Source organism: Lissotriton helveticus, chromosome 1_2 (assembly GCF_964261635.1).
Source record: "Lissotriton helveticus chromosome 1_2, aLisHel1.1, whole genome shotgun sequence".
Taxonomy (NCBI): Eukaryota; Metazoa; Chordata; class Amphibia; order Caudata; family Salamandridae; genus Lissotriton; species Lissotriton helveticus.
In genome coordinates this window covers 389,144,167-389,160,420 of record NC_136058.1, presented here as the reverse complement: position 1 = coordinate 389,160,420, position 16,254 = coordinate 389,144,167, and positions in this window count along the sequence as shown.

The window sequence follows — 16,254 nt, the reverse complement described above, 5'->3', positions numbered from 1 at the left end:
TCACTGTGCCCGCTCTGTATGTGGGGGAGGCTTGCAATAATTCTGCTTTCACTGTGCCTGCTCTGTATGTGGGGGAGGCTTGCAATAATTCTGCTTACACTGCCTGCTCTGTATGGGGGAGGCTTGCAATAATTCTGCTTACACTGGGCCCGCTCTGTATGGGGGGGAGGCTTGCAATAATTCTGCTTACACTGGGCCCGCTCTGTATGGGGGGGAGGCTTGCAATAATTCTGCTTACACTGTGCCTGCTCTGTATGGGGGGGAGGCTTGCAATAATTCTGCTTTCACTGTGCCTGCTCTGTATGTGGGGGAGGCTTGCAATAATTCTGCTTTCACTGTGCCTGCTCTGTATGTGGGGGAGGCTTGCAATAATTCTGCTTTCACTGTGCCTGCTCTGTATAGGGGGAGGCTTGCAATAATTCTGCTTACACTGGGCCCGCTCTGTATGGGGGGAGGCTTGCAATAATTCTGCTTTCACTGTGCCTGCTCTGTATGTGGGGGAGGCTTGCAATAATTCTGCTTACACTGTGCCTGCTCTGTATGGGGGGGAGGCTTGCAATAATTCTGCTTTCACTGTGCCTGCTCTGTATGTGGGGGAGGCTTGCAATAATTCTGCTTTCACTGTGCCTGCTCTGTATGTGGGGGAGGCTTGCAATAATTCTGCTTTCACTGTGCCTGCTCTGTATAGGGGAGGCTTGCAATAATTCTGCTTACGCTGTGCCTGCTCTGTATGTGGGGGAGGCTTGCAATAATTCTGCTTACACTGTGCCCGCTCTGTATGTGGGGGAGGCTTGCAATAATTCTGCTTTCACTGTGCCTGCTCTGTATGTGGGGGAGGCTTGCAATAATTCTGCTTTCACTGTGCCTGCTCTGTATGGGGGGGGAGGCTTGCAATAATTCTGCTTTCACTGTGCCTGCTCTGTATGTGGGGGAGGCTTGCAATAATTCTGCTTTCACTGCCTGCTCTGTATGTGGGGGAGGCTTGCAATAATTCTGCTTTCACTGTGCCTGCTCTGTATGGGGGGGAGGCTAGCAATAATTCTGCTTTCACTGCCTGCTCTGTATGGGGGGAGTCTTGCAATAATTCTGCTTTCACTGTGCCTGCTCTGTATAGGGGGAGGTTTGCAATAATTCTGCTTTCACTGTGCCTGCCCTGTATGTGGGGGAGGCTTGCATCTGTTTGGGGGGGGGGGAGGTTTGCAATAATTCTTCTTTCACTGTGCCTGCTCTGTATGGGGGGAAGGCTTGCAATAATTCTGCTTTCACTGTGCCTGCTCTGTATAGGGGGAGGTTTGCAATAATTCTGCTTTCACTGTGCCTGCCCTGTATGTGGGGGAGGCTTGCATCTGTTTGGGGGGGGGGGGAGGTTTGCAATAATTCTTCTTTCACTGTGCCTGCTCTGTATGGGGGGAAGGCTTGCAATAATTCTGCTTTCACTGTGCCTGCTCTGTATAGGGGGAGGTTTGCAATAATTCTGCTTTCACTGTGCCTGCCCTGTATGTGGGAGAGGCTTGCATCTGTATAGGGGGAGGCCTGCAATAATTCTGCTTTCACTGTGCCTGCTCTGTATAGAGGTGAGTCTTGCAATAATTCTGCTTTCACTGTGCCTGCTCTGTATAGGGGAGGCTTGCAATAATTCTGCTTACACTGTGCCTGCTCTGTATGTGGGGGAGGCTTGCAATAATTCTGCTTTCACTGTGCCTGCTCTGTATGTGGGGGAGGCTTGCAATAATTCTGCTTTCACTGTGCCTGCTCTGTATAGAGGTGAGTCTTGCAATAATTCTGCTTTCACTGTGCCTGCTCTGTATGTGGGGGAGGCTTGCAATAATTCTGTTTTCACTGTGCCTGCTCTGTATGTGGGGGAGGCTTGCAATAATTCTGCTTTCACTGTGCCTGCTCTGTATAGGGGAGGCTTGCAATAATTCTGCTTACACTGTGCCTGCTCTGTATGTGGGGGAGGCTTTCAATATTTCTGCTTTCACTGTGCCTGCTCTGTATAGGGGAGGCTTGCAATAATTCTGCTTTCACTGTGCCTGCTCTGTATGTGGGGGAGGCTTGCAATAATTCTGCTTACACTGTGCCTGCTCTGTATGTGGGGGAGGCTTGCAATAATTCTGCTTACACTGTGCCTGCTCTGTATGTGGGGGAGGCTTGCAATATTTCTGCTTACACTGTGCCTGCTCTGTATAGAGGTAAGTCTTGCAATAATTCTGCTTACAGTGTGCCTGCTCTGTATAGGGGGAGGCTTGCAATAATTCTGCTTTCACTGTGCCTGCTCTGTATGTGGGGGAGGCTTGCAATAATTCTACTTTCACTGCCTGCTCTGTATGGGGAGGCTTGCAATAATTCTGCTTTCACTGCCTGCTCTGTATGGGGGAGGCTTGCAATAATTCTGCTTTCACTGTGCCTGCTCTGTATGTGGGGGAGGCTTGCAATAATTCTGCTTACACTGTGCCTGCTCTGTATGGGGGGAGGCTTGCAATAATTCTGCTTTCACTGTGCCTGCTCTGTTTAAGGGGGAGGCTTGCAATAATTCTGCTTACACTGTGCCTGCTCTGTTTAAGGGGGAGGCTTGCAATAATTCTGCTTACACTGTGCCGGCTCTGTATGTGGGGGAGGCTTGCAATATTTCTGCTTTCACTGTGCCTGCTCTGTATAGGGGGAGGTTTGCAATAATTCTGCTTTCACTGTGCCTGCTCTGTATAGGGGGAGGCTTGCAATAATTCTGCTTTCACTGTGCCTGCTCTGTATGTGGTGGAGGCTTGCAATAATTCTACTTTCACTGCCTGCTCTGTATGGGGGAGGCTTGCAATAATTCAGCTTTCACTGCCTGCTCTGTATGTGGGGAAGGCTTGCAATAATTCTGCTTACACTGCCTGCTCTGTATGGGGGGAGGTTTGCAATAATTCTGCTTACACTGTGCCTGCTCTGTATGTGGGGGAGGCTTGCAATAATTCTGCTTACACTGTGCCTGCTCTGTATGTGGGGGAGGCTTGCAATAATTCTGCTTTCACTGTGTCTGCTCTGAATAGGGGGAGGCTGGCTTGCAATAATTCTGCTTTCACTGTGCCTGCTCTGTATGGGGGGAGTCTTGCAATAATTCTGCTTTCACTGTGTCTGCTCTGTATGGGGGGAGGTTTGCAATAATTCTGCTTTCACTGTGCCTGCTCTGTATGGGGGAGGTTTGCAATAATTCTGCTTTCACTGCCTGCTCTGTATGGGGGGAGTCTTGCAATAATTCTGCTTTCACTGTGTCTGCTCTGTATGGGGGGAGGTTTGCAATAATTCTGCTTTCACTGTGCCTGCTCTGTATAGGGGGAGGTTTGCAATAATTCTGCTTTCACTGTGTCTGCTCTGTATGGGGGGAGGCGTGCAATAATTCTGCTTTCACTGTGCCTGCCCTGTATGTGGGGGAGGCTTGCAATAATTCTGCTTCCACTGTGCCTGCTCTGTATGGGGGAGGCTTGCAATAATTCTGCTTTCACTGTGCCTGCCCTGTATATGGGAGAGGCTTGCATCTGTATAGGGGGAGGCTTGCAATAATTCTGCTTTCACTGTGCCTGCTCTGTATAGAGGTGAGTCTTGCAATAATTCTGCTTTCACTGTGCCTGCTCTGTATAGAGCTGAGTCTTGCAATAATTCTGCTTACACTGTGCCTGCTCTGTTTGGGGGTGAGGCTTGCAATAATTCTGCTTTCACTGTGCCTGCTCTGTATAGGGGAGGCTTGCAATAATTCTGCTTACACTGTGCCGGCTCTGTTTGGGGGTGAGGCTTGCAATAATTCTGCTTTCACTGTGCCTGCTCTGTTTGGGGGTGAGGCTTGCAATAATTCTGCTTACACTGTGCCTGCTCTGTATGTGGGGGAGGCTTGCAATAATTCTGCTTACACTGTGCCTGCTCTGTATGTGGGGGAGGCTTGCAATAATTCTGCTTTCACTGTGCCTGCTCTGTATAGGGGGAGGCTTGCAATAATTCTGCTTTCACTGTGCCTGCTCTGTATAGAGAAGGCTTGCAATAATTCTGCTTACACTGTGCCTGCTCTGTATGTGGGGGAGGCTTGCAATATTTCTGCTTTCACTGTGCCTGCTCTGTATAGGGGAGGCTTGCAATAATTCTGCTTTCACTGTGCCTGCTCTGTATGTGGGGGAGGCTTGCAATAATTCTGCTTACACTGTGCCTGCTCTGTATGTGGGGGAGGCTTGCAATAATTCTGCTTACACTGTGCCTGCTCTGTATGTGGGGGAGGCTTGCAATATTTCTGCTTACACTGTGCCTGCTCTGTATAGAGGTAAGTCTTGCAATAATTCTGCTTACAGTGTGCCTGCTCTGTATAGGGGGAGGCTTGCAATAATTCTGCTTTCACTGTGCCTGCTCTGTATGTGGGGGAGGCTTGCAATAATTCTACTTTCACTGCCTGCTCTGTATGGGGAGGCTTGCAATAATTCTGCTTTCACTGCCTGCTCTGTATGGGGGAGGCTTGCAATAATTCTGCTTTCACTGTGCCTGCTCTGTATGTGGGGGAGGCTTGCAATAATTCTGCTTACACTGTGCCTGCTCTGTATGGGGGGAGGCTTGCAATAATTCTGCTTTCACTGTGCCTGCTCTGTTTAAGGGGGAGGCTTGCAATAATTCTGCTTACACTGTGCCTGCTCTGTTTAAGGGGGAGGCTTGCAATAATTCTGCTTACACTGTGCCGGCTCTGTATGTGGGGGAGGCTTGCAATATTTCTGCTTTCACTGTGCCTGCTCTGTATAGGGGGAGGTTTGCAATAATTCTGCTTTCACTGTGCCTGCTCTGTATAGGGGGAGGCTTGCAATAATTCTGCTTTCACTGTGCCTGCTCTGTATGTGGTGGAGGCTTGCAATAATTCTACTTTCACTGCCTGCTCTGTATGGGGGAGGCTTGCAATAATTCAGCTTTCACTGCCTGCTCTGTATGTGGGGAAGGCTTGCAATAATTCTGCTTACACTGCCTGCTCTGTATGGGGGGAGGTTTGCAATAATTCTGCTTACACTGTGCCTGCTCTGTATGTGGGGGAGGCTTGCAATAATTCTGCTTACACTGTGCCTGCTCTGTATGTGGGGGAGGCTTGCAATAATTCTGCTTTCACTGTGTCTGCTCTGAATAGGGGGAGGCTGGCTTGCAATAATTCTGCTTTCACTGTGCCTGCTCTGTATGGGGGGAGTCTTGCAATAATTCTGCTTTCACTGTGTCTGCTCTGTATGGGGGGAGGTTTGCAATAATTCTGCTTTCACTGTGCCTGCTCTGTATGGGGGAGGTTTGCAATAATTCTGCTTTCACTGCCTGCTCTGTATGGGGGGAGTCTTGCAATAATTCTGCTTTCACTGTGTCTGCTCTGTATGGGGGGAGGTTTGCAATAATTCTGCTTTCACTGTGCCTGCTCTGTATAGGGGGAGGTTTGCAATAATTCTGCTTTCACTGTGTCTGCTCTGTATGGGGGGAGGCGTGCAATAATTCTGCTTTCACTGTGCCTGCCCTGTATGTGGGGGAGGCTTGCAATAATTCTGCTTCCACTGTGCCTGCTCTGTATGGGGGAGGCTTGCAATAATTCTGCTTTCACTGTGCCTGCCCTGTATATGGGAGAGGCTTGCATCTGTATAGGGGGAGGCTTGCAATAATTCTGCTTTCACTGTGCCTGCTCTGTATAGAGGTGAGTCTTGCAATAATTCTGCTTTCACTGTGCCTGCTCTGTATAGAGCTGAGTCTTGCAATAATTCTGCTTACACTGTGCCTGCTCTGTTTGGGGGTGAGGCTTGCAATAATTCTGCTTTCACTGTGCCTGCTCTGTATAGGGGAGGCTTGCAATAATTCTGCTTACACTGTGCCGGCTCTGTTTGGGGGTGAGGCTTGCAATAATTCTGCTTTCACTGTGCCTGCTCTGTTTGGGGGTGAGGCTTGCAATAATTCTGCTTACACTGTGCCTGCTCTGTATGTGGGGGAGGCTTGCAATAATTCTGCTTACACTGTGCCTGCTCTGTATGTGGGGGAGGCTTGCAATAATTCTGCTTTTACTGTGCCTGCTCTGTATAGGGGAGGCTTGCAATAATTCTGCTTACACTGTGCCTGCTCTGTATTTGGGGGAGGCTTGCAATAATTCTGCTTTCACTGTGCCTGCTCTGTATAGGGGAGGCTTGCAATAATTCTGCTTACACTGTGCCTGCTCTGTATGTGGGGGAGGCTTGCAATATTTCTGCTTACACTGTGCCTGCTCCGGATGTGGGGGAGGCTTGCAATAATTCTGCTTACACTGTGCCTGCTCTGTATAGAGGCAAGTCTAGCAATAATTCTGCTTACACTGTCCCTGCTCTGTATAGGGGAGGCTTGCAATAATTCTGCTTTCACTGCCTGCTCTGTATGTGGGGGAGGCTTGCAATATTTCTGCTTACACTGTGCCTGCTCTGTATGTGGGGGAGGCTTGCAATAATTCTGCTTTCACTGTGCCTGCTCTGTATAGGGGAGGCTTGCAATAATTCTGCTTACACTGTGCCTGCTCTGTATGTGGGGGAGGCTTGCAATATTTCTGCTTACACTGTGCCTGCTCCGGATGTGGGGGAGGCTTGCAATAATTCTGCTTACACTGTGCCTGCTCTGTATAGAGGCAAGTCTAGCAATAATTCTGCTTACACTGTCCCTGCTCTGTATAGGGGAGGCTTGCAATAATTCTGCTTTCACTGCCTGCTCTGTATGTGGGGGAGGCTTGCAATAATTCTGCTTTCACTGCCTGCTCTGTATGTGGGGGAGGCTTGCAATAATTCTGCTTACACTGTGCCTGCTCTGTATGTGGGGGAGGCTTGCAATAATTCTGCTTTCTCGGTGCCTGCTCTGTATGTGGGGGAGGCTTGCAATAATTCTGCTTACACTGTGCCTGCTCTGTATGGGGGGAGGCTTGCAATAATTCTGCTTACGCTGGGCCCGCTCTGTATAGGGGGAGGCTTGCAATAATTCTGCTTTCACTGTGCCTGCTCTGTATAGGGGAGGCTTCCAATAATTCTGCTTTCACTGTGCCTGCTCTGTATAGGGGAGGCTTGCAATAATTCTGCTTTCACTGTGCCTGCTCTGTATGTGGGGGAGGCTTGCAATAATTCTGCTTTCACTGTGCCTGCTCTGTATAGGGGGAGGCTTGCAATAATTCTGCTTTCACTGTGCCTGCTCTGTATAGGGAAGGCTTGCAATAATTCTGCTTACACTGTGCCTGCTCTGTATGTGGGGGAGGCTTGCAATAATTCTGCTTTCACTGTGCCTGCTCTGTATAGGGAAGGCTTGCAATAATTCTGCTTACACTGTGCCTGCTCTGTATGTGGGGGAGGCTTGCAATAATTCTGCTTTCACTGCCTGCTCTGTATGGGGGAGGCTTGCAATAATTCTGCTTTCACTGTGCCTGCCCTGTATGTGGGAGAGGCTTGCATCTGTATAGGGGGAGGCTTGCAATAATTCGGCTTTCACTGTGCCTGCTCTGTATAGAGGCAAGTCTTGCAATAATTCTGCTTACACTATGCCTGCTCTGTATAGAGACAAGTCTTGCAATAATTCTGCTTACACTGTGCCTGCTCTGTTTGGGGGTGAGGCTTGCAATAATTCTGCTTTCACTGTGCCTGCTCTGTATGGGGGGGAGGCTTGCAATAATTCTGCTTTCACTGTGCCTGCTCTGTATAGGGGGAGGTTTGCAATAATTCTGCTTTCACTGTGTCTGCTCTGTATGGGGGGAGGTTTGCAATAATTCTATTTTCACTGTGCCTGCCCTGTATGTGGGAGAGGCTTGCATCTGTATAGGGGGAGGCTTGCAATAATTCTGCTTTCACTGTGCCTGCTCTGTATAGGGGAGGCTTGCAATAATTCTGCTTTCACTGTGCCTGCTCTGTATGTGGGGGAGGCTTGCAATAATTCTGCTTTCACTGTGCCTGCTCTGTATAGGGGGAGGCTTGCAATAATTCTGCTTTCACTGTGCCTGCTCTGTATAGGGAAGGCTTGCAATAATTCTGCTTACACTGTGCCTGCTCTGTATGTGGGGGAGGCTTGCAATAATTCTGCTTTCACTGCCTGCTCTGTATGGGGGAGGCTTGCAATAATTCTGCTTTCACTGTGCCTGCCCTGTATGTGGGAGAGGCTTGCATCTGTATAGGGGGAGGCTTGCAATAATTCGGCTTTCACTGTGCCTGCTCTGTATAGAGGCAAGTCTTGCAATAATTCTGCTTACACTATGCCTGCTCTGTATAGAGACAAGTCTTGCAATAATTCTGCTTACACTGTGCCTGCTCTGTTTGGGGGTGAGGCTTGCAATAATTCTGCTTTCACTGTGCCTGCTCTGTATGGGGGGGAGGCTTGCAATAATTCTGCTTTCACTGTGCCTGCTCTGTATAGGGGGAGGTTTGCAATAATTCTGCTTTCACTGTGTCTGCTCTGTATGGGGGGAGGTTTGCAATAATTCTATTTTCACTGTGCCTGCCCTGTATGTGGGAGAGGCTTGCATCTGTATAGGGGGAGGCTTGCAATAATTCTGCTTTCACTGTGCCTGCTCTGTATGTGGGGGAGGCTTGCAATAATTCTGCTTACACTGTGCCTGCTCTGTATGTGGTGGAGGCTTGCAATAATTCTGCTTTCACTGTGCCTGCTCTGTATGTGGGGGAGGCTTGCAATAATTCTGCTTTCACTGTGCCTGCTCTGTATGGGGGAGGCTTGCAATAATTCTGCTTTCACTGCCTGCTCTGTATAGGGGGAGGCTTGCAATAATTCTGCTTTCACTGTGCCTGCTCTGTATGTGGGGGAGGTTTGCAATAATTCTGTTTTCACTGTGCCTGCTCTGTATGTGGGGGAGGCTTGCAATAATTCTGCTTACGCTGTGCCTGCTCTGTATGTGGGGGAGGCTTGCAATAATTCTGCTTTCACTGTGCCTGCTCTGTATGTGGGGGAGGCTTGCAATAATTCTGCTTACACTGTGCCTGCTCTGTATGGGGGAGGCTTGCAATAATTCTGCTTTCACTGCCTGCTCTGTATAGGGGGAGGCTTGCAATAATTCTGCTTTCACTGTGCCTGCTCTGTATGTGGGGGAGGTTTGCAATAATTCTGTTTTCACTGTGCCTGCTCTGTATGTAGGGGAGGCTTGCAATAATTCTGCTTTCACTGTGCCTGCTCTGTATAGGGGAGGCTTGCAATAATTCTGCTTTCACTGTGCCTGCTCTGTATAGGGGGAGGCTTGCAATAATTCTGCTTTCACTGTGCCTGCTCTGTATGTGGGGGAGGCTTGCAATAATACTGCTTTCACTGTGCCTGCTCTGTATAGGGGAGGCTTGCAATAATTCTGCTTTCACTGTGCCTGCTCTGTATAGGGGAGGCTTGCAATAATTCTGCTTACACTGTGCCTGCTCTGTATGTGGGGGAGGCTTGCAATAATTCTGCTTACACTGTGCCTGCTCTGTATGTGGGGGAGGCTTGCAATAATTCTGCTTACACTGTGCCTGCTCTGTATAGAGGTAAGTCTTGCAATAATTCTGCTTACAGTGTGCCTGCTCTGTATAGGGGGAGGCTTGCAATAATTCTGCTTTCACTGTGCCTGCTCTGTATGTGGGGGAGGCTTGCAATAATTCTACTTTCACTGCCTGCTCTGTATAGGGGGAGGCTTGCAATAATTCTGCTTTCACTGCCTGCTCTGTATGGGGGAGGCTTGCAATAATTCTGCTTACACTGTGCCTGCTCTGTATGTGGGGGAGGCTTACAATAATTCTGCTTTCACTGTGCCTGCTCTGTATGTGGGGGAGGCTTGCAATAATTCTGCTTTCACTGTGCCTGCTCTAGGTGTGGGGGAGGCTTGCAATAATTCTGCTTACACTGTGCCTGCTTTGTATAGGGGGAGGCTTGCAATAATTCTGCTTTCACTGTGCCTGCTCTGTATAGGGGAGGCTTGCAATAATTCTGCTTTCACTGCCTGCTCTGTATGGGGGAGGCTTGCAATAATTCTGCTTTCACTGTGCCTGCTCTGTATGTGGGGGAGGCTTGCAATAATTCTGCTTACACTGTGCCTACTCTGTATGTGGGGGAGGCTTACAATAATTCTGCTTTCACTGTGCCTGCTCTGTATGTGGGGGAGGCTTGCAATAATTCTGCTTACACTGTGCCTGCTCTGTATAGAGGCAAGTCTTGCAATAATTCTGCTTACACTGTGCCTGCTCTGTATAGAGGCAAGTCTTGCAATAATTCTGCTTACACTGTGCCTGCTCTGTTTGGGGGTGAGGCTTGCAATGATTCTGCTTTCACTGTGCCTGCTCTGTATGGGGGGGAGGCTTGCAATAATTCTGCTTTCACTGTGCCTGCTCTGTATGGGGGGAGGCTTGCAATAATTCTGCTTTCACTGTGCCTGCTCTGTATGGGGGGAGGCTTGCAATAATTCTGCTTACGCTGGGCCCGCTCTGTATAGGGAAGGCTTGCAATAATTCTGCTTACACTGTGCCTGCTCTGTATGTGGGGGAGGCTTGCAATAATTCTGCTTTCACTGTGCCTGCTCTGTATAGGGGAGGCTTGCAATAATTCTGCTTTCACTGTGCCTGCTCTGTATAGGGGAGGCTTGCAATAATTCTGCTTACACTGTGCCTGCTCTGTATGTGGGGGAGGCTTGCAATAATTCTGCTTACACCGTGCCTGCTCTGTATAGAGGCAAGTCTTGCAATAATTCTGCTTACACTGTGCCTGCTCTGTATGTGGGGGAGGCTTGCAATAATTCTGCTTACACTGTGCCTGCACTGTATGGGGGGGATGCTTGCAATAATTCTGCTTACACTGGGCCCGCTCTGTATAGGGGGAGGCTTGCAATAATTCTGCTTTCACTGTGCCTGCTCTGTATGTGGGGGAGGCTTGCAATAATTCTGCTTACACTGTGCCTACTCTGTATGTGGGGGAGGCTTGCAATAATTCTGCTTACACTGTGCCTACTCTGTATGTGGGGGAGGCGTGCAATAATTCTGCTTACACTGTGCCTGCTCTGTATGTGGGGGAGGCTTGCAATAATTCTGCTTACACTGTGCCTGCTTTGTATGTGGGGGAGGCTTGCAATAATTCTGCTTACACTGTGCCTGCTCTGTATGTGGGGGAGGCTTGCATCTGTATAAGGGTAGGCTTGCAATAATTCTGCTTTCACTGTGCCTGCTCTGTATAGAGGTGAGTCTTGCAATAATTCTGCTTTCACTGTGCCTGCTCTGTATAGAGCTGAGTCTTGCAATAATTCTGCTTACACTGTGCCTGCTCTGTTTGGGGGTGAGGCTTGCAATAATTCTGCTTTCACTGTGCCTGCTCTGTTTGGGGGTGAGGCTTGCAATAATTCTGTTTTTACTGTGCCTGCTCTGTATAGGGGAGGCTTGCAATAATTCTGCTTACACTGTGCCTGCTCTGTATGTGGGGGAGGCTTGCAATAATTCTGCTTTCACTGTGCCTGCTCTGTATATGGGAGGCTTGCAATAATTCTGCTTTCACTGTGCCTGCTCTGTATTGGGGAGGCTTGCAATAATTCTGCTTACACTGTGCCTGCTCTGTATGTGGGGGAGGCTTGCAATAATTCTGCTTACACTGTGCCTGCTCTGTATGTGGGGGAGGCTTGCAATAATTCTGCTTACACTGTGCCTGCTCTGTATAGAGGCAAGTCTTGCAATAATTCTGCTTACACTGTGCCTGCTCTGTATGTGGGGGAGGCTTGCAATAATTCTGCTTACACTGTGCCTGCTCTGTATGGGGGGGAGGCTTGCAATATTTCTGCTTACACTGTGCCTGCTCTGTATAGAGGTGAGTCTTGCAATAATTCTGCTTTCACTGTGCCTGCTCTGTATGGGGGAGGCTTGCAATAATTCTGCTTTCACTGTGCCTGCTCTGTATGGGGGGGAGGCTTGCAATAATTCTGCTTTCACTGTGCCTGCTCTGTATGTGGGGGAGGCTTGCAATAATTCTGCTTTCACTGTGCCTGCTCTGTATGGGGGAGGCTTGAAATATTTCTGCTTTCACTGTGCCCGCTCTGTATGGGGGGAGACTTGCAATAATTCTGCTTACACTGCCTGCTCTGTATAGGGGGAGGCTTGCAATAATTCTGCTTTCTCGGTGCCTGCTCTGTATGTGGGGGAGGCTTGCAATAATTCTGCTTACACTGTGCCTGCTCTGTATGGGGGGAGGCTTGCAATAATTCTGCTTATGCTGGGCCCGCTCTGTATAGGGGGAGGCTTGCAATAATTCTGCTTACACTGTGCCTGCTCTGTTTGGGAGTGAGGCTTGCAAGGATTCTGCTTTCACTGTGCCTTCTCTGTATGGGGGGGAGGCTTGCAATAATTCTGCTTTCACTGTGCCTGCTCTGTATAGGGGAGGCTTGCAATAATTCTGCTTTCACTGTGCCTGCTCTGTATAGGGGAGGCTTGCAATAATTCTGCTTACACTGTGCCTGCTCTGTATGTGGGGGAGGCTTGCAATAATTCTGCTTACACTGTGCCTGCTCTGTATGTGGGGGAGGCTTGCAATAATTCTGCTTACACTGTGCCTGCTCTGTATAGAGGCAAGTCTTGCAATAATTCTGCTTACACTGTGCCTGCTCTGTTTGGGAGTGAGGCTTGCAAGGATTCTGCTTTCACTGTGCCTTCTCTGTATGGGGGGGAGGCTTGCAATAATTCTGCTTACACTGGGCACGCTCTGTATAGGGGGAGGCTTGCAATAATTCTGCTTTCACTGTGCCTGCTCTGTATGTGGGGGAGGCTTGCAATAATTCTGCTTTCACTGTGCCTGCTCTGTATGGGGGAGGCTTGCAATAATTCTGCTTTCACTGTGCCTGCTCTGTATGGGGGGGAGGCTTGCAATAATTCTGCTTACACTGTGCCTGCTCTGTATGTGGGGGAGGCTTGCAATAATTCTGCTTACACTGTGCCTGCTCTGTATGTGGGGGAGGCTTGCAATAATTCTGCTTACACTGTGCCTGCTCTGTATAGAGGCAAGTCTTGCAATAATTCTGCTTACACTGTGCCTGCTCTGTATGTGGGGGAGGCTTGCAATAATTCTGCTTACACTGTGCCTGCTCTGTATGGGGGGGAGGCTTGCAATATTTCTGCTTACACTGTGCCTGCTCTGTATAGAGGTGAGTCTTGCAATAATTCTGCTTTCACTGTGCCTGCTCTGTATGGGGGAGGCTTGCAATAATTCTGCTTTCACTGTGCCTGCTCTGTATGGGGGGGAGGCTTGCAATAATTCTGCTTTCACTGTGCCTGCTCTGTATGTGGGGGAGGCTTGCAATAATTCTGCTTTCACTGTGCCTGCTCTGTATGGGGGAGGCTTGAAATATTTCTGCTTTCACTGTGCCCGCTCTGTATGGGGGGAGACTTGCAATAATTCTGCTTACACTGCCTGCTCTGTATAGGGGGAGGCTTGCAATAATTCTGCTTTCTCGGTGCCTGCTCTGTATGTGGGGGAGGCTTGCAATAATTCTGCTTACACTGTGCCTGCTCTGTATGGGGGGAGGCTTGCAATAATTCTGCTTATGCTGGGCCCGCTCTGTATAGGGGGAGGCTTGCAATAATTCTGCTTACACTGTGCCTGCTCTGTTTGGGAGTGAGGCTTGCAAGGATTCTGCTTTCACTGTGCCTTCTCTGTATGGGGGGGAGGCTTGCAATAATTCTGCTTTCACTGTGCCTGCTCTGTATAGGGGAGGCTTGCAATAATTCTGCTTTCACTGTGCCTGCTCTGTATAGGGGAGGCTTGCAATAATTCTGCTTACACTGTGCCTGCTCTGTATGTGGGGGAGGCTTGCAATAATTCTGCTTACACTGTGCCTGCTCTGTATGTGGGGGAGGCTTGCAATAATTCTGCTTACACTGTGCCTGCTCTGTATAGAGGCAAGTCTTGCAATAATTCTGCTTACACTGTGCCTGCTCTGTTTGGGAGTGAGGCTTGCAAGGATTCTGCTTTCACTGTGCCTTCTCTGTATGGGGGGGAGGCTTGCAATAATTCTGCTTACACTGGGCACGCTCTGTATAGGGGGAGGCTTGCAATAATTCTGCTTTCACTGTGCCTGCTCTGTATGTGGGGGAGGCTTGCAATAATTCTGCTTTCACTGTGCCTGCTCTGTATGGGGGGAGGCTTGCAATAATTCTGCTTACGCTGGGCCCGCTCTGTATAGGGGGAGGCTTGCAATAATTCTGCTTTCACTGTGCCTGCTCTGTATACGGGAGGCTTGCAATAATACTGCTTTCACTGTGCCTGCTCTGTATAGGGGAGGCTTGCAATAATTCTGCTTACACTGTGCCTGCTCTGTATGTGGGGGAGGCTTGCAATAATTCTGCTTACACTGTGCCTGTTCTGTATGTGGGGGAGGCTTGCAATAATTCTGCTTACACTGTGCCTGCTCTGTATAGAGGCAAGTCTTGCAATAATTCTGCTTACACTGTGCCTGCTCTGTATGTGGGGGAGGCTTGCAATAATTCTGCTTACACTGTGCCTGCTCTGTATAGAGGCAAGTCTTGCAATAATTCTGCTTACACTGTGCCTGCACTGTATGGGGGGGAGGCTTGCAATAATTCTGCTTACACTGGGCCCGCTCTGTATAGGGGGAGGCTTGCAATAATTCTGCTTTCACTGTGCCTGCTCTGTATGTGGGGGAGGCTTGCAATAATTCTGCTTACACTGTGCCTGCTCTGTATGTGGGAGAGGCTTGCATCTGTATAGGGGGAGGCTTGCAATAATTCTGTTTTCACTGTGCCTGCTCTGTATAGAGCTGAGTCTTGCAATAATTCTGCTTACACTGTGCCTGCTCTGTTTGGGGGTGAGGCTTGCAATAATTCTGCTTTCACTGTGCCTGCTCTGTTTGGGGGTGAGGCTTGCAATAATTCTGCTTTCACTGTGCCTGCTCTGTATAGGGGAGGCTTGCAATAATTCTGCTTACACTGGGCCTGCTCTGTATGTGGTGGAGGCTTGCAATAATTCTGCTTTCACTGTGCCTGCTCTGTATAGGGGAGGCTTGCAATAATTCTGCTTTCACTGTGCCTGCTCTGTATAGGGGAGGCTTGCAATAATTCTGCTTACACTGTGCCTGCTCTGTATGTGGGGGAGGCTTGCAATAATTCTGCTTACACTGTGCCTGCTCTGTATGTGGGGGAGGCTTGCAATAATTCTGCTTACACTGTGCCTGCTCTGTATAGAGGCAAGTCTTGCAATAATTCTGCTTACACTGTGCCTGCTCTGTATGTGGGGGAGGCTTGCACCAATATTGCTTACACTGTGCCTGCTCTGTATGGGGGGAGGCTTGCAATATTTCTGCTTACACTGGGCCCGCTCTGTATAGGGGGAGGCTTGCAATAATTCTGCTTTCACTGTGCCTGCTCTGTATGTGGGGGAGGCTTGCAATAATTCTGCTTACACTGCCTGCTCTGTATAGGGGGAGGCTTGCAATAATTCTGCTTTCTCGGTGCCTGCTCTGTATGTGGGGGAGGCTTGCAATAATTCTGCTTACACTGTGCCTGCTCTGTATGGGGGAGGCTTGCAATAATTCTGCTTACGCTGGGCCCGCTCTGTATAGGGGGAGGCTTGCAATAATTCTGCTTTCACTGTGCCTGCTCTGTATAGGGGAGGCTTGCAATAATTCTGCTTACACTTTGCCTGCTCTGTATGTGAGGGAGGCTTGCAATAATTCTGCTTACACTGTGCCTGCTCTGTATGTGGGGGAGGCTTGCAATAATTCTGCTTACACTGTGCCTGCTCTGTATAGAGGCAAGTCTTGCAATAATTCTGCTTACACTGTGCCTGCTCTGTATGTGGGGGAGGCTTGCAATAATTCTGCTTACACTGTGCCTGCTCTGTATGTGGGGGAGGCTTGCATCTGTATAAGGGTAGGCTTGCAATAATTCTGATTTCACTGTGCCTGCTCTGTATAGAGGTGAGTCTTGCAATAATTCTGCTTTCACTGTGCCTGCTCTGTATAGAGCTGAGTCTTGCAATAATTCTGCTTACACTGTGCCTGCTCTGTTTGGGGGTGAGGCTTGCAATAATTCTGCTTTCACTGTGCCTGCTCTGTTTGGGGGTGAGGCTTGCAATAATTCTGTTTTTACTGTGCCTGCTCTGTATAGGTGAGGCTTGCAATAATTCTGCTTACACTGTGCCTGCTCTGTATGTGGGGGAGGCTTGCAATAATTCTGCTTTCACTGTGCCTGCTCTGTATATGGGAGGCTTGCAATAATTCTGCTTTCACTGTGCCTGCTCTGTATTGGGGAGGCTTGCAATAATTCTGCT